Source organism: Orbicella franksi, chromosome 11, assembly GCF_964199315.1.
Source record: "Orbicella franksi chromosome 11, jaOrbFran1.1, whole genome shotgun sequence".
In the NCBI taxonomy this organism is placed as follows: Eukaryota; Metazoa; Cnidaria; class Anthozoa; order Scleractinia; family Merulinidae; genus Orbicella; species Orbicella franksi.
Window position 1 is genome coordinate 15524360 of NC_138155.1, and position 24506 is coordinate 15548865.

Genomic DNA, 24506 nt, shown 5'->3' on the forward strand with positions numbered 1-24506 from the left:
AGGTTTGAGTTGTTTCTTTCGTCTACGACCACACCACAGGGAACGTACCGGTTCTCGTCCGATCACCGAAGTCAAGTCCTGTTGGGCGGCGTCAGTACCTGGCTGGGTGACCACCTGGGAATACGCCGTGTTGTAGACTTTTGGACCCATTTTGGGACTGGACTCTTCAGAGAAGATTTCCATACGCCTCCACATCATTGATCCCTCTGTTTTCAAAATGTTGTCTTTTTTTTTTTGGAATTATTTTTCCAGCAAGTTGACAGCATATTAGAAGATTTTCTTGTTTGATTACAGCACTGCAACACTGAGCAGCACACTGGAGGCAATCTCTTGAATGTGGCTTTGATGACTGACCATTGGAGAATCGCCCTTTTGTGATTTGAAGTCTTAGCTGGCTTTGGAATCTCTGGGTTAAGTAGCCGAGACGTAATTGGAAATTCATCACAACAGCAATTAAAGGCCTTCCTTCTAAGAGACTTAAAAGAGAGTCCAAGCAATTGGGCAAGGTTTGAGTTGTTTCTTTCGTCTACGACCACACCACAGGGAACGTACCGGTTCTCGTCCGATCACCGAAGTCAAGTCCTGTTGGGCGGCGTCAGTACCTGGCTGGGTGACCACCTGGGAATACGCCGTGTTGTAGACTTTTGGACCCATTTTGGGACTGGACTCTTCAGAGAAGATTTCCATACGCCTCCACATCATTGATCCCTCTGTTTTCAAAATGTTGTCTTTTTTTTTTTGGAATTATTTTTCCAGCAAGTTGACAGCATATTAGAAGATTTTCTTGTTTGATTACAGCACTGCAACACTGAGCAGCACACTGGAGGCAATCTCTTGAATGTGGCTTTGATGACTGACCATTGGAGAATCGCCCTTTTGTGATTTGAAGTCTTAGCTGGCTTTGGAATCTCTGGGTTAAGTAGCCGAGACGTAATTGGAAATTCATCACAACAGCAATTAAAGGCCTTCCTTCTAAGAGACTTAAAAGAGAGTCCAAGCAATTGGGCAAGGTTTGAGTTGTTTCTTTCGTCTACGACCACACCACAGGGAACGTACCGGTTCTCGTCCGATCACCGAAGTCAAGTCCTGTTGGGCGGCGTCAGTACCTGGCTGGGTGACCACCTGGGAATACGCCGTGTTGTAGACTTTTGGACCCATTTTGGGACTGGACTCTTCAGAGAAGATTTCCATACGCCTCCACATCATTGATCCCTCTGTTTTCAAAATGTTGTCTTTTTTTTTTTGGAATTATTTTTCCAGCAAGTTGACAGCATATTAGAAGATTTTCTTGTTTGATTACAGCACTGCAACACTGAGCAGCACACTGGAGGCAATCTCTTGAATGTGGCTTTGATGACTGACCATTGGAGAATCGCCCTTTTGTGATTTGAAGTCTTAGCTGGCTTTGGAATCTCTGGGTTAAGTAGCCGAGACGTAATTGGAAATTCATCACAACAGCAATTAAAGGCCTTCCTTCTAAGAGACTTAAAAGAGAGTCCAAGCAATTGGGCAAGGTTTGAGTTGTTTCTTTCGTCTACGACCACACCACAGGGAACGTACCGGTTCTCGTCCGATCACCGAAGTCAAGTCCTGTTGGGCGGCGTCAGTACCTGGCTGGGTGACCACCTGGGAATACGCCGTGTTGTAGACTTTTGGACCCATTTTGGGACTGGACTCTTCAGAGAAGATTTCCATACGCCTCCACATCATTGATCCCTCTGTTTTCAAAATGTTGTCTTTTTTTTTTTGGAATTATTTTTCCAGCAAGTTGACAGCATATTAGAAGATTTTCTTGTTTGATTACAGCACTGCAACACTGAGCAGCACACTGGAGGCAATCTCTTGAATGTGGCTTTGATGACTGACCATTGGAGAATCGCCCTTTTGTGATTTGAAGTCTTAGCTGGCTTTGGAATCTCTGGGTTAAGTAGCCGAGACGTAATTGGAAATTCATCACAACAGCAATTAAAGGCCTTCCTTCTAAGAGACTTAAAAGAGAGTCCAAGCAATTGGGCAAGGTTTGAGTTGTTTCTTTCGTCTACGACCACACCACAGGGAACGTACCGGTTCTCGTCCGATCACCGAAGTCAAGTCCTGTTGGGCGGCGTCAGTACCTGGCTGGGTGACCACCTGGGAATACGCCGTGTTGTAGACTTTTGGACCCATTTTGGGACTGGACTCTTCAGAGAAGATTTCCATACGCCTCCACATCATTGATCCCTCTGTTTTCAAAATGTTGTCTTTTTTTTTTTGGAATTATTTTTCCAGCAAGTTGACAGCATATTAGAAGATTTTCTTGTTTGATTACAGCACTGCAACACTGAGCAGCACACTGGAGGCAATCTCTTGAATGTGGCTTTGATGACTGACCATTGGAGAATCGCCCTTTTGTGATTTGAAGTCTTAGCTGGCTTTGGAATCTCTGGGTTAAGTAGCCGAGACGTAATTGGAAATTCATCACAACAGCAATTAAAGGCCTTCCTTCTAAGAGACTTAAAAGAGAGTCCAAGCAATTGGGCAAGGTTTGAGTTGTTTCTTTCGTCTACGACCACACCACAGGGAACGTACCGGTTCTCGTCCGATCACCGAAGTCAAGTCCTGTTGGGCGGCGTCAGTACCTGGCTGGGTGACCACCTGGGAATACGCCGTGTTGTAGACTTTTGGACCCATTTTGGGACTGGACTCTTCAGAGAAGATTTCCATACGCCTCCACATCATTGATCCCTCTGTTTTCAAAATGTTGTCTTTTTTTTTTTGGAATTATTTTTCCAGCAAGTTGACAGCATATTAGAAGATTTTCTTGTTTGATTACAGCACTGCAACACTGAGCAGCACACTGGAGGCAATCTCTTGAATGTGGCTTTGATGACTGACCATTGGAGAATCGCCCTTTTGTGATTTGAAGTCTTAGCTGGCTTTGGAATCTCTGGGTTAAGTAGCCGAGACGTAATTGGAAATTCATCACAACAGCAATTAAAGGCCTTCCTTCTAAGAGACTTAAAAGAGAGTCCAAGCAATTGGGCAAGGTTTGAGTTGTTTCTTTCGTCTACGACCACACCACAGGGAACGTACCGGTTCTCGTCCGATCACCGAAGTCAAGTCCTGTTGGGCGGCGTCAGTACCTGGCTGGGTGACCACCTGGGAATACGCCGTGTTGTAGACTTTTGGACCCATTTTGGGACTGGACTCTTCAGAGAAGATTTCCATACGCCTCCACATCATTGATCCCTCTGTTTTCAAAATGTTGTCTTTTTTTTTTTGGAATTATTTTTCCAGCAAGTTGACAGCATATTAGAAGATTTTCTTGTTTGATTACAGCACTGCAACACTGAGCAGCACACTGGAGGCAATCTCTTGAATGTGGCTTTGATGACTGACCATTGGAGAATCGCCCTTTTGTGATTTGAAGTCTTAGCTGGCTTTGGAATCTCTGGGTTAAGTAGCCGAGACGTAATTGGAAATTCATCACAACAGCAATTAAAGGCCTTCCTTCTAAGAGACTTAAAAGAGAGTCCAAGCAATTGGGCAAGGTTTGAGTTGTTTCTTTCGTCTACGACCACACCACAGGGAACGTACCGGTTCTCGTCCGATCACCGAAGTCAAGTCCTGTTGGGCGGCGTCAGTACCTGGCTGGGTGACCACCTGGGAATACGCCGTGTTGTAGACTTTTGGACCCATTTTGGGACTGGACTCTTCAGAGAAGATTTCCATACGCCTCCACATCATTGATCCCTCTGTTTTCAAAATGTTGTCTTTTTTTTTTGGAATTATTTTTCCAGCAAGTTGACAGCATATTAGAAGATTTTCTTGTTTGATTACAGCACTGCAACACTGAGCAGCACACTGGAGGCAATCTCTTGAATGTGGCTTTGATGACTGACCATTGGAGAATCGCCCTTTTGTGATTTGAAGTCTTAGCTGGCTTTGGAATCTCTGGGTTAAGTAGCCGAGACGTAATTGGAAATTCATCACAACAGCAATTAAAGGCCTTCCTTCTAAGAGACTTAAAAGAGAGTCCAAGCAATTGGGCAAGGTTTGAGTTGTTTCTTTCGTCTACGACCACACCACAGGGAACGTACCGGTTCTCGTCCGATCACCGAAGTCAAGTCCTGTTGGGCGGCGTCAGTACCTGGCTGGGTGACCACCTGGGAATACGCCGTGTTGTAGACTTTTGGACCCATTTTGGGACTGGACTCTTCAGAGAAGATTTCCATACGCCTCCACATCATTGATCCCTCTGTTTTCAAAATGTTGTCTTTTTTTTTTTGGAATTATTTTTCCAGCAAGTTGACAGCATATTAGAAGATTTTCTTGTTTGATTACAGCACTGCAACACTGAGCAGCACACTGGAGGCAATCTCTTGAATGTGGCTTTGATGACTGACCATTGGAGAATCGCCCTTTTGTGATTTGAAGTCTTAGCTGGCTTTGGAATCTCTGGGTTAAGTAGCCGAGACGTAATTGGAAATTCATCACAACAGCAATTAAAGGCCTTCCTTCTAAGAGACTTAAAAGAGAGTCCAAGCAATTGGGCAAGGTTTGAGTTGTTTCTTTCGTCTACGACCACACCACAGGGAACGTACCGGTTCTCGTCCGATCACCGAAGTCAAGTCCTGTTGGGCGGCGTCAGTACCTGGCTGGGTGACCACCTGGGAATACGCCGTGTTGTAGACTTTTGGACCCATTTTGGGACTGGACTCTTCAGAGAAGATTTCCATACGCCTCCACATCATTGATCCCTCTGTTTTCAAAATGTTGTCTTTTTTTTTTTGGAATTATTTTTCCAGCAAGTTGACAGCATATTAGAAGATTTTCTTGTTTGATTACAGCACTGCAACACTGAGCAGCACACTGGAGGCAATCTCTTGAATGTGGCTTTGATGACTGACCATTGGAGAATCGCCCTTTTGTGATTTGAAGTCTTAGCTGGCTTTGGAATCTCTGGGTTAAGTAGCCGAGACGTAATTGGAAATTCATCACAACAGCAATTAAAGGCCTTCCTTCTAAGAGACTTAAAAGAGAGTCCAAGCAATTGGGCAAGGTTTGAGTTGTTTCTTTCGTCTACGACCACACCACAGGGAACGTACCGGTTCTCGTCCGATCACCGAAGTCAAGTCCTGTTGGGCGGCGTCAGTACCTGGCTGGGTGACCACCTGGGAATACGCCGTGTTGTAGACTTTTGGACCCATTTTGGGACTGGACTCTTCAGAGAAGATTTCCATACGCCTCCACATCATTGATCCCTCTGTTTTCAAAATGTTGTCTTTTTTTTTTTGGAATTATTTTTCCAGCAAGTTGACAGCATATTAGAAGATTTTCTTGTTTGATTACAGCACTGCAACACTGAGCAGCACACTGGAGGCAATCTCTTGAATGTGGCTTTGATGACTGACCATTGGAGAATCGCCCTTTTGTGATTTGAAGTCTTAGCTGGCTTTGGAATCTCTGGGTTAAGTAGCCGAGACGTAATTGGAAATTCATCACAACAGCAATTAAAGGCCTTCCTTCTAAGAGACTTAAAAGAGAGTCCAAGCAATTGGGCAAGGTTTGAGTTGTTTCTTTCGTCTACGACCACACCACAGGGAACGTACCGGTTCTCGTCCGATCACCGAAGTCAAGTCCTGTTGGGCGGCGTCAGTACCTGGCTGGGTGACCACCTGGGAATACGCCGTGTTGTAGACTTTTGGACCCATTTTGGGACTGGACTCTTCAGAGAAGATTTCCATACGCCTCCACATCATTGATCCCTCTGTTTTCAAAATGTTGTCTTTTTTTTTTTGGAATTATTTTTCCAGCAAGTTGACAGCATATTAGAAGATTTTCTTGTTTGATTACAGCACTGCAACACTGAGCAGCACACTGGAGGCAATCTCTTGAATGTGGCTTTGATGACTGACCATTGGAGAATCGCCCTTTTGTGATTTGAAGTCTTAGCTGGCTTTGGAATCTCTGGGTTAAGTAGCCGAAACGTAATTGGAAATTCATCACAACAGCAATTAAAGGCCTTCCTTCTAAGAGACTTAAAAGAGAGTCCAAGCAATTGGGCAAGGTTTGAGTTGTTTCTTTCGTCTACGACCACACCACAGGGAACGTACCGGTTCTCGTCCGATCACCGAAGTCAAGTCCTGTTGGGCGGCGTCAGTACCTGGCTGGGTGACCACCTGGGAATACGCCGTGTTGTAGACTTTTGGACCCATTTTGGGACTGGACTCTTCAGAGAAGATTTCCATACGCCTCCACATCATTGATCCCTCTGTTTTCAAAATGTTGTCTTTTTTTTTTTGGAATTATTTTTCCAGCAAGTTGACAGCATATTAGAAGATTTTCTTGTTTGATTACAGCACTGCAACACTGAGCAGCACACTGGAGGCAATCTCTTGAATGTGGCTTTGATGACTGACCATTGGAGAATCGCCCTTTTGTGATTTGAAGTCTTAGCTGGCTTTGGAATCTCTGGGTTAAGTAGCCGAGACGTAATTGGAAATTCATCACAACAGCAATTAAAGGCCTTCCTTCTAAGAGACTTAAAAGAGAGTCCAAGCAATTGGGCAAGGTTTGAGTTGTTTCTTTCGTCTACGACCACACCACAGGGAACGTACCGGTTCTCGTCCGATCACCGAAGTCAAGTCCTGTTGGGCGGCGTCAGTACCTGGCTGGGTGACCACCTGGGAATACGCCGTGTTGTAGACTTTTGGACCCATTTTGGGACTGGACTCTTCAGAGAAGATTTCCATACGCCTCCACATCATTGATCCCTCTGTTTTCAAAATGTTGTCTTTTTTTTTTTGGAATTATTTTTCCAGCAAGTTGACAGCATATTAGAAGATTTTCTTGTTTGATTACAGCACTGCAACACTGAGCAGCACACTGGAGGCAATCTCTTGAATGTGGCTTTGATGACTGACCATTGGAGAATCGCCCTTTTGTGATTTGAAGTCTTAGCTGGCTTTGGAATCTCTGGGTTAAGTAGCCGAGACGTAATTGGAAATTCATCACAACAGCAATTAAAGGCCTTCCTTCTAAGAGACTTAAAAGAGAGTCCAAGCAATTGGGCAAGGTTTGAGTTGTTTCTTTCGTCTACGACCACACCACAGGGAACGTACCGGTTCTCGTCCGATCACCGAAGTCAAGTCCTGTTGGGCGGCGTCAGTACCTGGCTGGGTGACCACCTGGGAATACGCCGTGTTGTAGACTTTTGGACCCATTTTGGGACTGGACTCTTCAGAGAAGATTTCCATACGCCTCCACATCATTGATCCCTCTGTTTTCAAAATGTTGTCTTTTTTTTTTTGGAATTATTTTTCCAGCAAGTTGACAGCATATTAGAAGATTTTCTTGTTTGATTACAGCACTGCAACACTGAGCAGCACACTGGAGGCAATCTCTTGAATGTGGCTTTGATGACTGACCATTGGAGAATCGCCCTTTTGTGATTTGAAGTCTTAGCTGGCTTTGGAATCTCTGGGTTAAGTAGCCGAGACGTAATTGGAAATTCATCACAACAGCAATTAAAGGCCTTCCTTCTAAGAGACTTAAAAGAGAGTCCAAGCAATTGGGCAAGGTTTGAGTTGTTTCTTTCGTCTACGACCACACCACAGGGAACGTACCGGTTCTCGTCCGATCACCGAAGTCAAGTCCTGTTGGGCGGCGTCAGTACCTGGCTGGGTGACCACCTGGGAATACGCCGTGTTGTAGACTTTTGGACCCATTTTGGGACTGGACTCTTCAGAGAAGATTTCCATACGCCTCCACATCATTGATCCCTCTGTTTTCAAAATGTTGTCTTTTTTTTTTTGGAATTATTTTTCCAGCAAGTTGACAGCATATTAGAAGATTTTCTTGTTTGATTACAGCACTGCAACACTGAGCAGCACACTGGAGGCAATCTCTTGAATGTGGCTTTGATGACTGACCATTGGAGAATCGCCCTTTTGTGATTTGAAGTCTTAGCTGGCTTTGGAATCTCTGGGTTAAGTAGCCGAGACGTAATTGGAAATTCATCACAACAGCAATTAAAGGCCTTCCTTCTAAGAGACTTAAAAGAGAGTCCAAGCAATTGGGCAAGGTTTGAGTTGTTTCTTTCGTCTACGACCACACCACAGGGAACGTACCGGTTCTCGTCCGATCACCGAAGTCAAGTCCTGTTGGGCGGCGTCAGTACCTGGCTGGGTGACCACCTGGGAATACGCCGTGTTGTAGACTTTTGGACCCATTTTGGGACTGGACTCTTCAGAGAAGATTTCCATACGCCTCCACATCATTGATCCCTCTGTTTTCAAAATGTTGTCTTTTTTTTTTTGGAATTATTTTTCCAGCAAGTTGACAGCATATTAGAAGATTTTCTTGTTTGATTACAGCACTGCAACACTGAGCAGCACACTGGAGGCAATCTCTTGAATGTGGCTTTGATGACTGACCATTGGAGAATCGCCCTTTTGTGATTTGAAGTCTTAGCTGGCTTTGGAATCTCTGGGTTAAGTAGCCGAGACGTAATTGGAAATTCATCACAACAGCAATTAAAGGCCTTCCTTCTAAGAGACTTAAAAGAGAGTCCAAGCAATTGGGCAAGGTTTGAGTTGTTTCTTTCGTCTACGACCACACCACAGGGAACGTACCGGTTCTCGTCCGATCACCGAAGTCAAGTCCTGTTGGGCGGCGTCAGTACCTGGCTGGGTGACCACCTGGGAATACGCCGTGTTGTAGACTTTTGGACCCATTTTGGGACTGGACTCTTCAGAGAAGATTTCCATACGCCTCCACATCATTGATCCCTCTGTTTTCAAAATGTTGTCTTTTTTTTTTTGGAATTATTTTTCCAGCAAGTTGACAGCATATTAGAAGATTTTCTTGTTTGATTACAGCACTGCAACACTGAGCAGCACACTGGAGGCAATCTCTTGAATGTGGCTTTGATGACTGACCATTGGAGAATCGCCCTTTTGTGATTTGAAGTCTTAGCTGGCTTTGGAATCTCTGGGTTAAGTAGCCGAGACGTAATTGGAAATTCATCACAACAGCAATTAAAGGCCTTCCTTCTAAGAGACTTAAAAGAGAGTCCAAGCAATTGGGCAAGGTTTGAGTTGTTTCTTTCGTCTACGACCACACCACAGGGAACGTACCGGTTCTCGTCCGATCACCGAAGTCAAGTCCTGTTGGGCGGCGTCAGTACCTGGCTGGGTGACCACCTGGGAATACGCCGTGTTGTAGACTTTTGGACCCATTTTGGGACTGGACTCTTCAGAGAAGATTTCCATACGCCTCCACATCATTGATCCCTCTGTTTTCAAAATGTTGTCTTTTTTTTTTTGGAATTATTTTTCCAGCAAGTTGACAGCATATTAGAAGATTTTCTTGTTTGATTACAGCACTGCAACACTGAGCAGCACACTGGAGGCAATCTCTTGAATGTGGCTTTGATGACTGACCATTGGAGAATCGCCCTTTTGTGATTTGAAGTCTTAGCTGGCTTTGGAATCTCTGGGTTAAGTAGCCGAGACGTAATTGGAAATTCATCACAACAGCAATTAAAGGCCTTCCTTCTAAGAGACTTAAAAGAGAGTCCAAGCAATTGGGCAAGGTTTGAGTTGTTTCTTTCGTCTACGACCACACCACAGGGAACGTACCGGTTCTCGTCCGATCACCGAAGTCAAGTCCTGTTGGGCGGCGTCAGTACCTGGCTGGGTGACCACCTGGGAATACGCCGTGTTGTAGACTTTTGGACCCATTTTGGGACTGGACTCTTCAGAGAAGATTTCCATACGCCTCCACATCATTGATCCCTCTGTTTTCAAAATGTTGTCTTTTTTTTTTTGGAATTATTTTTCCAGCAAGTTGACAGCATATTAGAAGATTTTCTTGTTTGATTACAGCACTGCAACACTGAGCAGCACACTGGAGGCAATCTCTTGAATGTGGCTTTGATGACTGACCATTGGAGAATCGCCCTTTTGTGATTTGAAGTCTTAGCTGGCTTTGGAATCTCTGGGTTAAGTAGCCGAGACGTAATTGGAAATTCATCACAACAGCAATTAAAGGCCTTCCTTCTAAGAGACTTAAAAGAGAGTCCAAGCAATTGGGCAAGGTTTGAGTTGTTTCTTTCGTCTACGACCACACCACAGGGAACGTACCGGTTCTCGTCCGATCACCGAAGTCAAGTCCTGTTGGGCGGCGTCAGTACCTGGCTGGGTGACCACCTGGGAATACGCCGTGTTGTAGACTTTTGGACCCATTTTGGGACTGGACTCTTCAGAGAAGATTTCCATACGCCTCCACATCATTGATCCCTCTGTTTTCAAAATGTTGTCTTTTTTTTTTTGGAATTATTTTTCCAGCAAGTTGACAGCATATTAGAAGATTTTCTTGTTTGATTACAGCACTGCAACACTGAGCAGCACACTGGAGGCAATCTCTTGAATGTGGCTTTGATGACTGACCATTGGAGAATCGCCCTTTTGTGATTTGAAGTCTTAGCTGGCTTTGGAATCTCTGGGTTAAGTAGCCGAGACGTAATTGGAAATTCATCACAACAGCAATTAAAGGCCTTCCTTCTAAGAGACTTAAAAGAGAGTCCAAGCAATTGGGCAAGGTTTGAGTTGTTTCTTTCGTCTACGACCACACCACAGGGAACGTACCGGTTCTCGTCCGATCACCGAAGTCAAGTCCTGTTGGGCGGCGTCAGTACCTGGCTGGGTGACCACCTGGGAATACGCCGTGTTGTAGACTTTTGGACCCATTTTGGGACTGGACTCTTCAGAGAAGATTTCCATACGCCTCCACATCATTGATCCCTCTGTTTTCAAAATGTTGTCTTTTTTTTTTTGGAATTATTTTTCCAGCAAGTTGACAGCATATTAGAAGATTTTCTTGTTTGATTACAGCACTGCAACACTGAGCAGCACACTGGAGGCAATCTCTTGAATGTGGCTTTGATGACTGACCATTGGAGAATCGCCCTTTTGTGATTTGAAGTCTTAGCTGGCTTTGGAATCTCTGGGTTAAGTAGCCGAGACGTAATTGGAAATTCATCACAACAGCAATTAAAGGCCTTCCTTCTAAGAGACTTAAAAGAGAGTCCAAGCAATTGGGCAAGGTTTGAGTTGTTTCTTTCGTCTACGACCACACCACAGGGAACGTACCGGTTCTCGTCCGATCACCGAAGTCAAGTCCTGTTGGGCGGCGTCAGTACCTGGCTGGGTGACCACCTGGGAATACGCCGTGTTGTAGACTTTTGGACCCATTTTGGGACTGGACTCTTCAGAGAAGATTTCCATACGCCTCCACATCATTGATCCCTCTGTTTTCAAAATGTTGTCTTTTTTTTTTTGGAATTATTTTTCCAGCAAGTTGACAGCATATTAGAAGATTTTCTTGTTTGATTACAGCACTGCAACACTGAGCAGCACACTGGAGGCAATCTCTTGAATGTGGCTTTGATGACTGACCATTGGAGAATCGCCCTTTTGTGATTTGAAGTCTTAGCTGGCTTTGGAATCTCTGGGTTAAGTAGCCGAGACGTAATTGGAAATTCATCACAACAGCAATTAAAGGCCTTCCTTCTAAGAGACTTAAAAGAGAGTCCAAGCAATTGGGCAAGGTTTGAGTTGTTTCTTTCGTCTACGACCACACCACAGGGAACGTACCGGTTCTCGTCCGATCACCGAAGTCAAGTCCTGTTGGGCGGCGTCAGTACCTGGCTGGGTGACCACCTGGGAATACGCCGTGTTGTAGACTTTTGGACCCATTTTGGGACTGGACTCTTCAGAGAAGATTTCCATACGCCTCCACATCATTGATCCCTCTGTTTTCAAAATGTTGTCTTTTTTTTTTTGGAATTATTTTTCCAGCAAGTTGACAGCATATTAGAAGATTTTCTTGTTTGATTACAGCACTGCAACACTGAGCAGCACACTGGAGGCAATCTCTTGAATGTGGCTTTGATGACTGACCATTGGAGAATCGCCCTTTTGTGATTTGAAGTCTTAGCTGGCTTTGGAATCTCTGGGTTAAGTAGCCGAGACGTAATTGGAAATTCATCACAACAGCAATTAAAGGCCTTCCTTCTAAGAGACTTAAAAGAGAGTCCAAGCAATTGGGCAAGGTTTGAGTTGTTTCTTTCGTCTACGACCACACCACAGGGAACGTACCGGTTCTCGTCCGATCACCGAAGTCAAGTCCTGTTGGGCGGCGTCAGTACCTGGCTGGGTGACCACCTGGGAATACGCCGTGTTGTAGACTTTTGGACCCATTTTGGGACTGGACTCTTCAGAGAAGATTTCCATACGCCTCCACATCATTGATCCCTCTGTTTTCAAAATGTTGTCTTTTTTTTTTTGGAATTATTTTTCCAGCAAGTTGACAGCATATTAGAAGATTTTCTTGTTTGATTACAGCACTGCAACACTGAGCAGCACACTGGAGGCAATCTCTTGAATGTGGCTTTGATGACTGACCATTGGAGAATCGCCCTTTTGTGATTTGAAGTCTTAGCTGGCTTTGGAATCTCTGGGTTAAGTAGCCGAGACGTAATTGGAAATTCATCACAACAGCAATTAAAGGCCTTCCTTCTAAGAGACTTAAAAGAGAGTCCAAGCAATTGGGCAAGGTTTGAGTTGTTTCTTTCGTCTACGACCACACCACAGGGAACGTACCGGTTCTCGTCCGATCACCGAAGTCAAGTCCTGTTGGGCGGCGTCAGTACCTGGCTGGGTGACCACCTGGGAATACGCCGTGTTGTAGACTTTTGGACCCATTTTGGGACTGGACTCTTCAGAGAAGATTTCCATACGCCTCCACATCATTGATCCCTCTGTTTTCAAAATGTTGTCTTTTTTTTTTTGGAATTATTTTTCCAGCAAGTTGACAGCATATTAGAAGATTTTCTTGTTTGATTACAGCACTGCAACACTGAGCAGCACACTGGAGGCAATCTCTTGAATGTGGCTTTGATGACTGACCATTGGAGAATCGCCCTTTTGTGATTTGAAGTCTTAGCTGGCTTTGGAATCTCTGGGTTAAGTAGCCGAGACGTAATTGGAAATTCATCACAACAGCAATTAAAGGCCTTCCTTCTAAGAGACTTAAAAGAGAGTCCAAGCAATTGGGCAAGGTTTGAGTTGTTTCTTTCGTCTACGACCAAACCACAGGGAACGTACCGGTTCTCGTCCGATCACCGAAGTCAAGTCCTGTTGGGCGGCGTCAGTACCTGGCTGGGTGACCACCTGGGAATACGCCGTGTTGTAGACTTTTGGACCCATTTTGGGACTGGACTCTTCAGAGAAGATTTCCATACGCCTCCACATCATTGATCCCTCTGTTTTCAAAATGTTGTCTTTTTTTTTTTGGAATTATTTTTCCAGCAAGTTGACAGCATATTAGAAGATTTTCTTGTTTGATTACAGCACTGCAACACTGAGCAGCACACTGGAGGCAATCTCTTGAATGTGGCTTTGATGACTGACCATTGGAGAATCGCCCTTTTGTGATTTGAAGTCTTAGCTGGCTTTGGAATCTCTGGGTTAAGTAGCCGAGACGTAATTGGAAATTCATCACAACAGCAATTAAAGGCCTTCCTTCTAAGAGACTTAAAAGAGAGTCCAAGCAATTGGGCAAGGTTTGAGTTGTTTCTTTCGTCTACGACCACACCACAGGGAACGTACCGGTTCTCGTCCGATCACCGAAGTCAAGTCCTGTTGGGCGGCGTCAGTACCTGGCTGGGTGACCACCTGGGAATACGCCGTGTTGTAGACTTTTGGACCCATTTTGGGACTGGACTCTTCAGAGAAGATTTCCATACGCCTCCACATCATTGATCCCTCTGTTTTCAAAATGTTGTCTTTTTTTTTTTGGAATTATTTTTCCAGCAAGTTGACAGCATATTAGAAGATTTTCTTGTTTGATTACAGCACTGCAACACTGAGCAGCACACTGGAGGCAATCTCTTGAATGTGGCTTTGATGACTGACCATTGGAGAATCGCCCTTTTGTGATTTGAAGTCTTAGCTGGCTTTGGAATCTCTGGGTTAAGTAGCCGAGACGTAATTGGAAATTCATCACAACAGCAATTAAAGGCCTTCCTTCTAAGAGACTTAAAAGAGAGTCCAAGCAATTGGGCAAGGTTTGAGTTGTTTCTTTCGTCTACGACCACACCACAGGGAACGTACCGGTTCTCGTCCGATCACCGAAGTCAAGTCCTGTTGGGCGGCGTCAGTACCTGGCTGGGTGACCACCTGGGAATACGCCGTGTTGTAGACTTTTGGACCCATTTTGGGACTGGACTCTTCAGAGAAGATTTCCATACGCCTCCACATCATTGATCCCTCTGTTTTCAAAATGTTGTCTTTTTTTTTTTGGAATTATTTTTCCAGCAAGTTGACAGCATATTAGAAGATTTTCTTGTTTGATTACAGCACTGCAACACTGAGCAGCACACTGGAGGCAATCTCTTGAATGTGGCTTTGATGACTGACCATTGGAGAATCGCCCTTTTGTGATTTGAAGTCTTAGCTGGCTTTGGAATCTCTGGGTTAAGTAGCCGAGACGTAATTGGAAATTCATCACAACAGCAATTAAAGGCCTTCCTTCTAAGAGACTTAAAAGAGAGTCCAAGCAATTGGGCAAGGTTTGAGTTGTTTCTTTCGTCTACGACCACACCACAGGGAACGTACCGGTTCTCGTCCGATCACCGAAGTCAAGTCCTGTTGGGCGGCGTCAGTACCTGGCTGGGTGACCACCTGGGAATACGCCGTGTTGTAGACTTTTGGACCCATTTTGGGACTGGACTCTTCAGAGAAGATTTCCATACGCCTCCACATCATTGATCCCTCTGTTTTCAAAATGTTGTCTTTTTTTTTTTGGAATTATTTTTCCAGCAAGTTGACAGCATATTAGAAGATTTTCTTGTTTGATTACAGCACTGCAACACTGAGCAGCACACTGGAGGCAATCTCTTGAATGTGGCTTTGATGACTGACCATTGGAGAATCGCCCTTTTGTGATTTGAAGTCTTAGCTGGCTTTGGAATCTCTGGGTTAAGTAGCCGAGACGTAATTGGAAATTCATCACAACAGCAATTAAAGGCCTTCCTTCTAAGAGACTTAAAAGAGAGTCCAAGCAATTGGGCAAGGTTTGAGTTGTTTCTTTCGTCTACGACCACACCACAGGGAACGTACCGGTTCTCGTCCGATCACCGAAGTCAAGTCCTGTTGGGCGGCGTCAGTACCTGGCTGGGTGACCACCTGGGAATACGCCGTGTTGTAGACTTTTGGACCCATTTTGGGACTGGACTCTTCAGAGAAGATTTCCATACGCCTCCACATCATTGATCCCTCTGTTTTCAAAATGTTGTCTTTTTTTTTTTGGAATTATTTTTCCAGCAAGTTGACAGCATATTAGAAGATTTTCTTGTTTGATTACAGCACTGCAACACTGAGCAGCACACTGGAGGCAATCTCTTGAATGTGGCTTTGATGACTGACCATTGGAGAATCGCCCTTTTGTGATTTGAAGTCTTAGCTGGCTTTGGAATCTCTGGGTTAAGTAGCCGAGACGTAATTGGAAATTCATCACAACAGCAATTAAAGGCCTTCCTTCTAAGAGACTTAAAAGAGAGTCCAAGCAATTGGGCAAGGTTTGAGTTGTTTCTTTCGTCTACGACCACACCACAGGGAACGTACCGGTTCTCGTCCGATCACCGAAGTCAAGTCCTGTTGGGCGGCGTCAGTACCTGGCTGGGTGACCACCTGGGAATACGCCGTGTTGTAGACTTTTGGACCCATTTTGGGACTGGACTCTTCAGAGAAGATTTCCATACGCCTCCACATCATTGATCCCTCTGTTTTCAAAATGTTGTCTTTTTTTTTTTGGAATTATTTTTCCAGCAAGTTGACAGCATATTAGAAGATTTTCTTGTTTGATTACAGCACTGCAACACTGAGCAGCACACTGGAGGCAATCTCTTGAATGTGGCTTTGATGACTGACCATTGGAGAATCGCCCTTTTGTGATTTGAAGTCTTAGCTGGCTTTGGAATCTCTGGGTTAAGTAGCCGAGACGTAATTGGAAATTCATCACAACAGCAATTAAAGGCCTTCCTTCTAAGAGACTTAAAAGAGAGTCCAAGCAATTGGGCAAGGTTTGAGTTGTTTCTTTCGTCTACGACCACACCACAGGGAACGTACCGGTTCTCGTCCGATCACCGAAGTCAAGTCCTGTTGGGCGGCGTCAGTACCTGGCTGGGTGACCACCTGGGAATACGCCGTGTTGTAGACTTTTGGACCCATTTTGGGACTGGACTCTTCAGAGAAGATTTCCATACGCCTCCACATCATTGATCCCTCTGTTTTCAAAATGTTGTCTTTTTTTTTTTGGAATTATTTTTCCAGCAAGTTGACAGCATATTAGAAGATTTTCTTGTTTGATTACAGCACTGCAACACTGAGCAGCACACTGGAGGCAATCTCTTGAATGTGGCTTTGATGACTGACCATTGGAGAATCGCCCTTTTGTGATTTGAAGTCTTAGCTGGCTTTGGAATCTCTGGGTTAAGTAGCCGAGACGTAATTGGAAATTCATCACAACAGCAATTAAAGGCCTTCCTTCTAAGAGACTTAAAAGAGAGTCCAAGCAATTGGGCAAGGTTTGAGTTGTTTCTTTCGTCTACGACCACACCACAGGGAACGTACCGGTTCTCGTCCGATCACCGAAGTCAAGTCCTGTTGGGCGGCGTCAGTACCTGGCTGGGTGACCACCTGGGAATACGCCGTGTTGTAGACTTTTGGACCCATTTTGGGACTGGACTCTTCAGAGAAGATTTCCATACGCCTCCACATCATTGATCCCTCTGTTTTCAAAATGTTGTCTTTTTTTTTTTGGAATTATTTTTCCAGCAAGTTGACAGCATATTAGAAGATTTTCTTGTTTGATTACAGCACTGCAACACTGAGCAGCACACTGGAGGCAATCTCTTGAATGTGGCTTTGATGACTGACCATTGGAGAATCGCCCTTTTGTGATTTGAAGTCTTAGCTGGCTTTGGAATCTCTGGGTTAAGTAGCCGAGACGTAATTGGAAATTCATCACAACAGCAATTAAAGGCCTTCCTTCTAAGAGACTTAAAAGAGAGTCCAAGCAATTGGGCAAGGTTTGAGTTGTTTCTTTCGTCTACGACCACACCACAGGGAACGTACCGGTTCTCGTCCGATCACCGAAGTCAAGTCCTGTTGGGCGGCGTCAGTACCTGGCTGGGTGACCACCTGGGAATACGCCGTGTTGTAGACTTTTGGACCCATTTTGGGACTGGACTCTTCAGAGAAGATTTCCATACGCCTCCACATCATTGATCCCTCTGTTTTCAAAATGTTGTCTTTTTTTTTTTGGAATTATTTTTCCAGCAAGTTGACAGCATATTAGAAGATTTTCTTGTTTGATTACAGCACTGCAACACTGAGCAGCACACTGGAGGCAATCTCTTGAATGTGGCTTTGATGACTGACCATTGGAGAATCGCCCTTTTGTGATTTGAAGTCTTAGCTGGCTTTGGAATCTCTGGGTTAAGTAGCCGAGACGTAATTGGAAATTCATCACAACAGCAATTAAAGGCCTTCCTTCTAAGAGACTTAAAAGAGAGTCCAAGCAATTGGGCAAGGTTTGAGTTGTTTCTTTCGTCTACGACCACACCACAGGGAACGTACCGGTTCTCGTCCGATCACCGAAGTCAAGTCCTGTTGGGCGGCGTCAGTACCTGGCTGGGTGACCACCTGGGAATACGCCGTGTTGTAGACTTTTGGACCCATTTTGGGACTGGACTCTTCAGAGAAGATTTCCATACGCCTCCACATCATTGATCCCTCTGTTTTCAAAATGTTGTCTTTTTTTTTTTGGAATTATTTTTCCAGCAAGTTGACAGCATATTAGAAGATTTTCTTGTTTGATTACAGCACTGCAACACTGAGCAGCACACTGGAGGCAATCTCTTGAATGTGGCTTTGATGACTGACCATTGGAGAATCGCCCTTTTGTGATTTGAAGTCTTAGCTGGCTTTGGAATCTCTGGGTTAAGTAGCCGAGACGTAATTGGAAATTCATCACAACAGCAATTAAAGGCCTTCCTTCTAAGAGACTTAAAAGAGAGTCCAAGCAATTGGGCAAGGTTTGAGTTGTTTCTTTCGTCTACGACCACACCACAGGGAACGTACCGGTTCTCGTCCGATCACCGAAGTCAAGTCCTGTTGGGCGGCGTCAGTACCTGGCTGGGTGACCACCTGGGAATACGCCGTGTTGTAGACTTTTGGACCCATTTTGGGACTGGACTCTTCAGAGAAGATTTCCATACGCCTCCACATCATTGATCCCTCTGTTTTCAAAATGTTGTCTTTTTTTTTTTGGAATTATTTTTCCAGCAAGTTGACAGCATATTAGAAGATTTTCTTGTTTGATTACAGCACTGCAACACTGAGCAGCACACTGGAGGCAATCTCTTGAATGTGGCTTTGATGACTGACCATTGGAGAATCGCCCTTTTGTGATTTGAAGTCTTAGCTGGCTTTGGAATCTCTGGGTTAAGTAGCCGAGACGTAATTGGAAATTCATCACAACAGCAATTAAAGGCCTTCCTTCTAAGAGACTTAAAAGAGAGTCCAAGCAATTGGGCAAGGTTTGAGTTGTTTCTTTCGTCTACGACCACACCACAGGGAACGTACCGGTTCTCGTCCGATCACCGAAGTCAAGTCCTGTTGGGCGGCGTCAGTACCTGGCTGGGTGACCACCTGGGAATACGCCGTGTTGTAGACTTTTGGACCCATTTTGGGACTGGACTCTTCAGAGAAGATTTCCATACGCCTCCACATCATTGATCCCTCTGTTTTCAAAATGTTGTCTTTTTTTTTTTGGAATTATTTTTCCAGCAAGTTGACAGCATATTAGAAGATTTTCTTGTTTGATTACAGCACTGCAACACTGAGCAGCACACTGGAGGCAATCTCTTGAATGTGGCTTTGATGACTGACCATTGGAGAATCGCCCTTTTGTGATTTGAAGTCTTAGCTGGCTTTGGAATCTCTGGGTTAAGTAGCCGAGACGTAATTGGAAATTCATCACAACAGCAATTAAAGGCCTTCCTTCTAAGAGACTTAAAAGAGAGTCCAAGCAATTGGGCAAGGTTTGAGTTGTTTCTTTCGTCTACGACCACACCACAGGGAACGTACCGGTTCTCGTCCGATCACCGAAGTCAAGTCCTGTTGGGCGGCGTCAGTACCTGGCTGGGTGACCACCTGGGAATACGCCGTGTTGTAGACTTTTGGACCCATTTTGGGACTGGACTCTTCAGAGAAGATTTCCATACGCCTCCACATCATTGATCCCTCTGTTTTCAAAATGTTGTCTTTTTTTTTTTGGAATTATTTTTCCAGCAAGTTGACAGCATATTAGAAGATTTTCTTGTTTGATTACAGCACTGCAACACTGAGCAGCACACTGGAGGCAATCTCTTGAATGTGGCTTTGATGACTGACCATTGGAGAATCGCCCTTTTGTGATTTGAAGTCTTAGCTGGCTTTGGAATCTCTGGGTTAAGTAGCCGAGACGTAATTGGAAATTCATCACAACAGCAATTAAAGGCCTTCCTTCTAAGAGACTTAAAAGAGAGTCCAAGCAATTGGGCAAGGTTTGAGTTGTTTCTTTCGTCTACGACCACACCACAGGGAACGTACCGGTTCTCGTCCGATCACCGAAGTCAAGTCCTGTTGGGCGGCGTCAGTACCTGGCTGGGTGACCACCTGGGAATACGCCGTGTTGTAGACTTTTGGACCCATTTTGGGACTGGACTCTTCAGAGAAGATTTCCATACGCCTCCACATCATTGATCCCTCTGTTTTCAAAATGTTGTCTTTTTTTTTTGGAATTATTTTTCCAGCAAGTTGACAGCATATTAGAAGATTTTCTTGTTTGATTACAGCACTGCAACACTGAGCAGCACACTGGAGGCAATCTCTTGAATGTGGCTTTGATGACTGACCATTGGAGAATCGCCCTTTTGTGATTTGAAGTCTTAGCTGGCTTTGGAATCTCTGGGTTAAGTAGCCGAGACGTAATTGGAAATTCATCACAACAGCAATTAAAGGCCTTCCTTCTAAGAGACTTAAAAGAGAGTCCAAGCAATTGGGCAAGGTTTGAGTTGTTTCTTTCGTCTACGACCACACCACAGGGAACGTACCGGTTCTCGTCCGATCACCGAAGTCAAGTCCTGTTGGGCGGCGTCAGTACCTGGCTGGGTGACCACCTGGGAATACGCCGTGTTGTAGACTTTTGGACCCATTTTGGGACTGGACTCTTCAGAGAAGATTTCCATACGCCTCCACATCATTGATCCCTCTGTTTTCAAAATGTTGTCTTTTTTTTTTTGGAATTATTTTTCCAGCAAGTTGACAGCATATTAGAAGATTTTCTTGTTTGATTACAGCACTGCAACACTGAGCAGCACACTGGAGGCAATCTCTTGAATGTGGCTTTGATGACTGACCATTGGAGAATCGCCCTTTTGTGATTTGAAGTCTTAGCTGGCTTTGGAATCTCTGGGTTAAGTAGCCGAGACGTAATTGGAAATTCATCACAACAGCAATTAAAGGCCTTCCTTCTAAGAGACTTAAAAGAGAGTCCAAGCAATTGGGCAAGGTTTGAGTTGTTTCTTTCGTCTACGACCACACCACAGGGAACGTACCGGTTCTCGTCCGATCACCGAAGTCAAGTCCTGTTGGGCGGCGTCAGTACCTGGCTGGGTGACCACCTGGGAATACGCCGTGTTGTAGACTTTTGGACCCATTTTGGGACTGGACTCTTCAGAGAAGATTTCCATACGCCTCCACATCATTGATCCCTCTGTTTTCAAAATGTTGTCTTTTTTTTTTTGGAATTATTTTTCCAGCAAGTTGACAGCATATTAGAAGATTTTCTTGTTTGATTACAGCACTGCAACACTGAGCAGCACACTGGAGGCAATCTCTTGAATGTGGCTTTGATGACTGACCATTGGAGAATCGCCCTTTTGTGATTTGAAGTCTTAGCTGGCTTTGGAATCTCTGGGTTAAGTAGCCGAGACGTAATTGGAAATTCATCACAACAGCAATTAAAGGCCTTCCTTCTAAGAGACTTAAAAGAGAGTCCAAGCAATTGGGCAAGGTTTGAGTTGTTTCTTTCGTCTACGACCACACCACAGGGAACGTACCGGTTCTCGTCCGATCACCGAAGTCAAGTCCTGTTGGGCGGCGTCAGTACCTGGCTGGGTGACCACCTGGGAATACGCCGTGTTGTAGACTTTTGGACCCATTTTGGGACTGGACTCTTCAGAGAAGATTTCCATACGCCTCCACATCATTGATCCCTCTGTTTTCAAAATGTTGTCTTTTTTTTTTTGGAATTATTTTTCCAGCAAGTTGACAGCATATTAGAAGATTTTCTTGTTTGATTACAGCACTGCAACACTGAGCAGCACACTGGAGGCAATCTCTTGAATGTGGCTTTGATGACTGACCATTGGAGAATCGCCCTTTTGTGATTTGAAGTCTTAGCTGGCTTTGGAATCTCTGGGTTAAGTAGCCGAGACGTAATTGGAAATTCATCACAACAGCAATTAAAGGCCTTCCTTCTAAGAGACTTAAAAGAGAGTCCAAGCAATTGGGCAAGGTTTGAGTTGTTTCTTTCGTCTACGACCACACCACAGGGAACGTACCGGTTCTCGTCCGATCACCGAAGTCAAGTCCTGTTGGGCGGCGTCAGTACCTGGCTGGGTGACCACCTGGGAATACGCCGTGTTGTAGACTTTTGGACCCATTTTGGGACTGGACTCTTCAGAGAAGATTTCCATACGCCTCCACATCATTGATCCCTCTGTTTTCAAAATGTTGTCTTTTTTTTTTTGGAATTATTTTTCCAGCAAGTTGACAGCATATTAGAAGATTTTCTTGTTTGATTACAGCACTGCAACACTGAGCAGCACACTGGAGGCAATCTCTTGAATGTGGCTTTGATGACTGACCATTGGAGAATCGCCCTTTTGTGATTTGAAGTCTTAGCTGGCTTTGGAATCTCTGGGTTAAGTAGCCGAAACGTAATTGGAAATTCATCACAACAGCAATTAAAGGCCTTCCTTCTAAGAGACTTAAAAGAGAGTCCAAGCAATTGGGCAAGGTTTGAGTTGTTTCTTTCGTCTACGACCACACCACAGGGAACGTACCGGTTCTCGTCCGATCACCGAAGTCAAGTCCTGTTGGGCGGCGTCAGTACCTGGCTGGGTGACCACCTGGGAATACGCCGTGTTGTAGACTTTTGGACCCATTTTGGGACTGGACTCTTCAGAGAAGATTTCCATACGCCTCCACATCATTGATCCCTCTGTTTTCAAAATGTTGTCTTTTTTTTTTTGGAATTATTTTTCCAGCAAGTTGACAGCATATTAGAAGATTTTCTTGTTTGATTACAGCACTGCAACACTGAGCAGCACACTGGAGGCAATCTCTTGAATGTGGCTTTGATGACTGACCATTGGAGAATCGCCCTTTTGTGATTTGAAGTCTTAGCTGGCTTTGGAATCTCTGGGTTAAGTAGCCGAGACGTAATTGGAAATTCATCACAACAGCAATTAAAGGCCTTCCTTCTAAGAGACTTAAAAGAGAGTCCAAGCAATTGGGCAAGGTTTGAGTTGTTTCTTTCGTCTACGACCACACCACAGGGAACGTACCGGTTCTCGTCCGATCACCGAAGTCAAGTCCTGTTGGGCGGCGTCAGTACCTGGCTGGGTGACCACCTGGGAATACGCCGTGTTGTAGACTTTTGGACCCATTTTGGGACTGGACTCTTCAGAGAAGATTTCCATACGCCTCCACATCATTGATCCCTCTGTTTTCAAAATGTTGTCTTTTTTTTTTGGAATTATTTTTCCAGCAAGTTGACAGCATATTAGAAGATTTTCTTGTTTGATTACAGCACTGCAACACTGAGCAGCACACTGGAGGCAATCTCTTGAATGTGGCTTTGATGACTGACCATTGGAGAATCGCCCTTTTGTGATTTGAAGTCTTAGCTGGCTTTGGAATCTCTGGGTTAAGTAGCCGAGACGTAATTGGAAATTCATCACAACAGCAATTAAAGGCCTTCCTTCTAAGAGACTTAAAAGAGAGTCCAAGCAATTGGGCAAGGTTTGAGTTGTTTCTTTCGTCTACGACCACACCACAGGGAACGTACCGGTTCTCGTCCGATCACCGAAGTCAAGTCCTGTTGGGCGGCGTCAGTACCTGGCTGGGTGACCACCTGGGAATACGCCGTGTTGTAGACTTTTGGACCCATTTTGGGACTGGACTCTTCAGAGAAGATTTCCATACGCCTCCACATCATTGATCCCTCTGTTTTCAAAATGTTGTCTTTTTTTTTTTGGAATTATTTTTCCAGCAAGTTGACAGCATATTAGAAGATTTTCTTGTTTGATTACAGCACTGCAACACTGAGCAGCACACTGGAGGCAATCTCTTGAATGTGGCTTTGATGACTGACCATTGGAGAATCGCCCTTTTGTGATTTGAAGTCTTAGCTGGCTTTGGAATCTCTGGGTTAAGTAGCCGAGACGTAATTGGAAATTCATCACAACAGCAATTAAAGGCCTTCCTTCTAAGAGACTTAAAAGAGAGTCCAAGCAATTGGGCAAGGTTTGAGTTGTTTCTTTCGTCTACGACCACACCACAGGGAACGTACCGGTTCTCGTCCGATCACCGAAGTCAAGTCCTGTTGGGCGGCGTCAGTACCTGGCTGGGTGACCACCTGGGAATACGCCGTGTTGTAGACTTTTGGACCCATTTTGGGACTGGACTCTTCAGAGAAGATTTCCATACGCCTCCACATCATTGATCCCTCTGTTTTCAAAATGTTGTCTTTTTTTTTTTGGAATTATTTTTCCAGCAAGTTGACAGCATATTAGAAGATTTTCTTGTTTGATTACAGCACTGCAACACTGAGCAGCACACTGGAGGCAATCTCTTGAATGTGGCTTTGATGACTGACCATTGGAGAATCGCCCTTTTGTGATTTGAAGTCTTAGCTGGCTTTGGAATCTCTGGGTTAAGTAGCCGAGACGTAATTGGAAATTCATCACAACAGCAATTAAAGGCCTTCCTTCTAAGAGACTTAAAAGAGAGTCCAAGCAATTGGGCAAGGTTTGAGTTGTTTCTTTCGTCTACGACCACACCACAGGGAACGTACCGGTTCTCGTCCGATCACCGAAGTCAAGTCCTGTTGGGCGGCGTCAGTACCTGGCTGGGTGACCACCTGGGAATACGCCGTGTTGTAGACTTTTGGACCCATTTTGGGACTGGACTCTTCAGAGAAGATTTCCATACGCCTCCACATCATTGATCCCTCTGTTTTCAAAATGTTGTCTTTTTTTTTTTGGAATTATTTTTCCAGCAAGTTGACAGCATATTAGAAGATTTTCTTGTTTGATTACAGCACTGCAACACTGAGCAGCACAC

At 44.7% G+C, this 24506-nt stretch overlaps 49 non-coding genes across 49 annotated transcripts; all 49 read left to right on the forward strand.

Annotated features, from left to right (window-relative positions):
* The first annotated feature begins 20 nt into the window (after nucleotides 1-20).
* Nucleotides 21-139, forward strand: LOC145460909 (5S ribosomal RNA). The gene has a single exon (XR_014040068.1). It is a non-coding gene; the product is annotated as a 5S ribosomal RNA (ribosomal RNA).
* A 385-nt stretch (nucleotides 140-524) lies between these two features.
* On the forward strand, nucleotides 525-643 carry LOC145460921 (5S ribosomal RNA). Its single transcript, XR_014040079.1, has one exon. It is a non-coding gene; the product is annotated as a 5S ribosomal RNA (ribosomal RNA).
* A 385-nt stretch (nucleotides 644-1028) lies between these two features.
* On the forward strand, nucleotides 1029-1147 carry LOC145460932 (5S ribosomal RNA). Its single transcript, XR_014040091.1, has one exon. It is a non-coding gene; the product is annotated as a 5S ribosomal RNA (ribosomal RNA).
* Nucleotides 1148-1532: 385 nt separating this feature from the next.
* On the forward strand, nucleotides 1533-1651 carry LOC145460944 (5S ribosomal RNA). Its single transcript, XR_014040102.1, has one exon. It is a non-coding gene; the product is annotated as a 5S ribosomal RNA (ribosomal RNA).
* Nucleotides 1652-2036: 385 nt separating this feature from the next.
* LOC145460956 (5S ribosomal RNA) lies at nucleotides 2037-2155 on the forward strand. The gene has a single exon (XR_014040113.1). It is a non-coding gene; the product is annotated as a 5S ribosomal RNA (ribosomal RNA).
* A 385-nt stretch (nucleotides 2156-2540) lies between these two features.
* On the forward strand, nucleotides 2541-2659 carry LOC145460968 (5S ribosomal RNA). The gene has a single exon (XR_014040124.1). It is a non-coding gene; the product is annotated as a 5S ribosomal RNA (ribosomal RNA).
* Nucleotides 2660-3044: 385 nt separating this feature from the next.
* LOC145460979 (5S ribosomal RNA) lies at nucleotides 3045-3163 on the forward strand. Its single transcript, XR_014040135.1, has one exon. It is a non-coding gene; the product is annotated as a 5S ribosomal RNA (ribosomal RNA).
* A 385-nt stretch (nucleotides 3164-3548) lies between these two features.
* LOC145460991 (5S ribosomal RNA) lies at nucleotides 3549-3667 on the forward strand. The gene has a single exon (XR_014040146.1). It is a non-coding gene; the product is annotated as a 5S ribosomal RNA (ribosomal RNA).
* Nucleotides 3668-4051: 384 nt separating this feature from the next.
* LOC145461002 (5S ribosomal RNA) lies at nucleotides 4052-4170 on the forward strand. The gene has a single exon (XR_014040157.1). It is a non-coding gene; the product is annotated as a 5S ribosomal RNA (ribosomal RNA).
* Nucleotides 4171-4555: 385 nt separating this feature from the next.
* Nucleotides 4556-4674, forward strand: LOC145461014 (5S ribosomal RNA). Its single transcript, XR_014040169.1, has one exon. It is a non-coding gene; the product is annotated as a 5S ribosomal RNA (ribosomal RNA).
* A 385-nt stretch (nucleotides 4675-5059) lies between these two features.
* Nucleotides 5060-5178, forward strand: LOC145461025 (5S ribosomal RNA). The gene has a single exon (XR_014040180.1). It is a non-coding gene; the product is annotated as a 5S ribosomal RNA (ribosomal RNA).
* A 385-nt stretch (nucleotides 5179-5563) lies between these two features.
* On the forward strand, nucleotides 5564-5682 carry LOC145461036 (5S ribosomal RNA). Its single transcript, XR_014040191.1, has one exon. It is a non-coding gene; the product is annotated as a 5S ribosomal RNA (ribosomal RNA).
* Nucleotides 5683-6067: 385 nt separating this feature from the next.
* Nucleotides 6068-6186, forward strand: LOC145461047 (5S ribosomal RNA). The gene has a single exon (XR_014040202.1). It is a non-coding gene; the product is annotated as a 5S ribosomal RNA (ribosomal RNA).
* A 385-nt stretch (nucleotides 6187-6571) lies between these two features.
* Nucleotides 6572-6690, forward strand: LOC145461058 (5S ribosomal RNA). Its single transcript, XR_014040213.1, has one exon. It is a non-coding gene; the product is annotated as a 5S ribosomal RNA (ribosomal RNA).
* A 385-nt stretch (nucleotides 6691-7075) lies between these two features.
* Nucleotides 7076-7194, forward strand: LOC145461070 (5S ribosomal RNA). Its single transcript, XR_014040224.1, has one exon. It is a non-coding gene; the product is annotated as a 5S ribosomal RNA (ribosomal RNA).
* A 385-nt stretch (nucleotides 7195-7579) lies between these two features.
* On the forward strand, nucleotides 7580-7698 carry LOC145461081 (5S ribosomal RNA). Its single transcript, XR_014040235.1, has one exon. It is a non-coding gene; the product is annotated as a 5S ribosomal RNA (ribosomal RNA).
* A 385-nt stretch (nucleotides 7699-8083) lies between these two features.
* On the forward strand, nucleotides 8084-8202 carry LOC145461092 (5S ribosomal RNA). Its single transcript, XR_014040246.1, has one exon. It is a non-coding gene; the product is annotated as a 5S ribosomal RNA (ribosomal RNA).
* Nucleotides 8203-8587: 385 nt separating this feature from the next.
* LOC145461104 (5S ribosomal RNA) lies at nucleotides 8588-8706 on the forward strand. Its single transcript, XR_014040257.1, has one exon. It is a non-coding gene; the product is annotated as a 5S ribosomal RNA (ribosomal RNA).
* A 385-nt stretch (nucleotides 8707-9091) lies between these two features.
* Nucleotides 9092-9210, forward strand: LOC145461116 (5S ribosomal RNA). The gene has a single exon (XR_014040268.1). It is a non-coding gene; the product is annotated as a 5S ribosomal RNA (ribosomal RNA).
* A 385-nt stretch (nucleotides 9211-9595) lies between these two features.
* Nucleotides 9596-9714, forward strand: LOC145461129 (5S ribosomal RNA). Its single transcript, XR_014040280.1, has one exon. It is a non-coding gene; the product is annotated as a 5S ribosomal RNA (ribosomal RNA).
* Nucleotides 9715-10099: 385 nt separating this feature from the next.
* On the forward strand, nucleotides 10100-10218 carry LOC145461140 (5S ribosomal RNA). The gene has a single exon (XR_014040291.1). It is a non-coding gene; the product is annotated as a 5S ribosomal RNA (ribosomal RNA).
* A 385-nt stretch (nucleotides 10219-10603) lies between these two features.
* LOC145461152 (5S ribosomal RNA) lies at nucleotides 10604-10722 on the forward strand. The gene has a single exon (XR_014040302.1). It is a non-coding gene; the product is annotated as a 5S ribosomal RNA (ribosomal RNA).
* Nucleotides 10723-11107: 385 nt separating this feature from the next.
* On the forward strand, nucleotides 11108-11226 carry LOC145461163 (5S ribosomal RNA). The gene has a single exon (XR_014040313.1). It is a non-coding gene; the product is annotated as a 5S ribosomal RNA (ribosomal RNA).
* Nucleotides 11227-11611: 385 nt separating this feature from the next.
* Nucleotides 11612-11730, forward strand: LOC145461175 (5S ribosomal RNA). The gene has a single exon (XR_014040324.1). It is a non-coding gene; the product is annotated as a 5S ribosomal RNA (ribosomal RNA).
* A 385-nt stretch (nucleotides 11731-12115) lies between these two features.
* LOC145461187 (5S ribosomal RNA) lies at nucleotides 12116-12234 on the forward strand. Its single transcript, XR_014040335.1, has one exon. It is a non-coding gene; the product is annotated as a 5S ribosomal RNA (ribosomal RNA).
* A 385-nt stretch (nucleotides 12235-12619) lies between these two features.
* Nucleotides 12620-12738, forward strand: LOC145461198 (5S ribosomal RNA). Its single transcript, XR_014040346.1, has one exon. It is a non-coding gene; the product is annotated as a 5S ribosomal RNA (ribosomal RNA).
* A 385-nt stretch (nucleotides 12739-13123) lies between these two features.
* LOC145461524 (5S ribosomal RNA) lies at nucleotides 13124-13242 on the forward strand. The gene has a single exon (XR_014040655.1). It is a non-coding gene; the product is annotated as a 5S ribosomal RNA (ribosomal RNA).
* A 385-nt stretch (nucleotides 13243-13627) lies between these two features.
* Nucleotides 13628-13746, forward strand: LOC145461210 (5S ribosomal RNA). The gene has a single exon (XR_014040357.1). It is a non-coding gene; the product is annotated as a 5S ribosomal RNA (ribosomal RNA).
* A 385-nt stretch (nucleotides 13747-14131) lies between these two features.
* LOC145461222 (5S ribosomal RNA) lies at nucleotides 14132-14250 on the forward strand. Its single transcript, XR_014040368.1, has one exon. It is a non-coding gene; the product is annotated as a 5S ribosomal RNA (ribosomal RNA).
* Nucleotides 14251-14635: 385 nt separating this feature from the next.
* LOC145461234 (5S ribosomal RNA) lies at nucleotides 14636-14754 on the forward strand. The gene has a single exon (XR_014040379.1). It is a non-coding gene; the product is annotated as a 5S ribosomal RNA (ribosomal RNA).
* Nucleotides 14755-15139: 385 nt separating this feature from the next.
* Nucleotides 15140-15258, forward strand: LOC145461246 (5S ribosomal RNA). Its single transcript, XR_014040391.1, has one exon. It is a non-coding gene; the product is annotated as a 5S ribosomal RNA (ribosomal RNA).
* A 385-nt stretch (nucleotides 15259-15643) lies between these two features.
* On the forward strand, nucleotides 15644-15762 carry LOC145461258 (5S ribosomal RNA). Its single transcript, XR_014040402.1, has one exon. It is a non-coding gene; the product is annotated as a 5S ribosomal RNA (ribosomal RNA).
* Nucleotides 15763-16147: 385 nt separating this feature from the next.
* On the forward strand, nucleotides 16148-16266 carry LOC145461270 (5S ribosomal RNA). The gene has a single exon (XR_014040413.1). It is a non-coding gene; the product is annotated as a 5S ribosomal RNA (ribosomal RNA).
* A 385-nt stretch (nucleotides 16267-16651) lies between these two features.
* On the forward strand, nucleotides 16652-16770 carry LOC145461282 (5S ribosomal RNA). Its single transcript, XR_014040424.1, has one exon. It is a non-coding gene; the product is annotated as a 5S ribosomal RNA (ribosomal RNA).
* Nucleotides 16771-17155: 385 nt separating this feature from the next.
* On the forward strand, nucleotides 17156-17274 carry LOC145461293 (5S ribosomal RNA). Its single transcript, XR_014040436.1, has one exon. It is a non-coding gene; the product is annotated as a 5S ribosomal RNA (ribosomal RNA).
* Nucleotides 17275-17659: 385 nt separating this feature from the next.
* On the forward strand, nucleotides 17660-17778 carry LOC145461305 (5S ribosomal RNA). The gene has a single exon (XR_014040447.1). It is a non-coding gene; the product is annotated as a 5S ribosomal RNA (ribosomal RNA).
* A 385-nt stretch (nucleotides 17779-18163) lies between these two features.
* LOC145461316 (5S ribosomal RNA) lies at nucleotides 18164-18282 on the forward strand. Its single transcript, XR_014040458.1, has one exon. It is a non-coding gene; the product is annotated as a 5S ribosomal RNA (ribosomal RNA).
* Nucleotides 18283-18667: 385 nt separating this feature from the next.
* LOC145461328 (5S ribosomal RNA) lies at nucleotides 18668-18786 on the forward strand. The gene has a single exon (XR_014040469.1). It is a non-coding gene; the product is annotated as a 5S ribosomal RNA (ribosomal RNA).
* Nucleotides 18787-19171: 385 nt separating this feature from the next.
* Nucleotides 19172-19290, forward strand: LOC145461339 (5S ribosomal RNA). The gene has a single exon (XR_014040480.1). It is a non-coding gene; the product is annotated as a 5S ribosomal RNA (ribosomal RNA).
* A 385-nt stretch (nucleotides 19291-19675) lies between these two features.
* On the forward strand, nucleotides 19676-19794 carry LOC145461351 (5S ribosomal RNA). The gene has a single exon (XR_014040491.1). It is a non-coding gene; the product is annotated as a 5S ribosomal RNA (ribosomal RNA).
* A 384-nt stretch (nucleotides 19795-20178) lies between these two features.
* Nucleotides 20179-20297, forward strand: LOC145461364 (5S ribosomal RNA). The gene has a single exon (XR_014040504.1). It is a non-coding gene; the product is annotated as a 5S ribosomal RNA (ribosomal RNA).
* A 385-nt stretch (nucleotides 20298-20682) lies between these two features.
* On the forward strand, nucleotides 20683-20801 carry LOC145461376 (5S ribosomal RNA). The gene has a single exon (XR_014040515.1). It is a non-coding gene; the product is annotated as a 5S ribosomal RNA (ribosomal RNA).
* A 385-nt stretch (nucleotides 20802-21186) lies between these two features.
* LOC145461387 (5S ribosomal RNA) lies at nucleotides 21187-21305 on the forward strand. Its single transcript, XR_014040526.1, has one exon. It is a non-coding gene; the product is annotated as a 5S ribosomal RNA (ribosomal RNA).
* A 385-nt stretch (nucleotides 21306-21690) lies between these two features.
* Nucleotides 21691-21809, forward strand: LOC145461399 (5S ribosomal RNA). Its single transcript, XR_014040537.1, has one exon. It is a non-coding gene; the product is annotated as a 5S ribosomal RNA (ribosomal RNA).
* Nucleotides 21810-22194: 385 nt separating this feature from the next.
* On the forward strand, nucleotides 22195-22313 carry LOC145461411 (5S ribosomal RNA). Its single transcript, XR_014040549.1, has one exon. It is a non-coding gene; the product is annotated as a 5S ribosomal RNA (ribosomal RNA).
* Nucleotides 22314-22698: 385 nt separating this feature from the next.
* On the forward strand, nucleotides 22699-22817 carry LOC145461423 (5S ribosomal RNA). Its single transcript, XR_014040560.1, has one exon. It is a non-coding gene; the product is annotated as a 5S ribosomal RNA (ribosomal RNA).
* Nucleotides 22818-23201: 384 nt separating this feature from the next.
* LOC145461435 (5S ribosomal RNA) lies at nucleotides 23202-23320 on the forward strand. The gene has a single exon (XR_014040571.1). It is a non-coding gene; the product is annotated as a 5S ribosomal RNA (ribosomal RNA).
* Nucleotides 23321-23705: 385 nt separating this feature from the next.
* On the forward strand, nucleotides 23706-23824 carry LOC145461446 (5S ribosomal RNA). Its single transcript, XR_014040582.1, has one exon. It is a non-coding gene; the product is annotated as a 5S ribosomal RNA (ribosomal RNA).
* Nucleotides 23825-24209: 385 nt separating this feature from the next.
* Nucleotides 24210-24328, forward strand: LOC145461458 (5S ribosomal RNA). The gene has a single exon (XR_014040593.1). It is a non-coding gene; the product is annotated as a 5S ribosomal RNA (ribosomal RNA).
* Nucleotides 24329-24506: the final 178 nt, after the last annotated feature.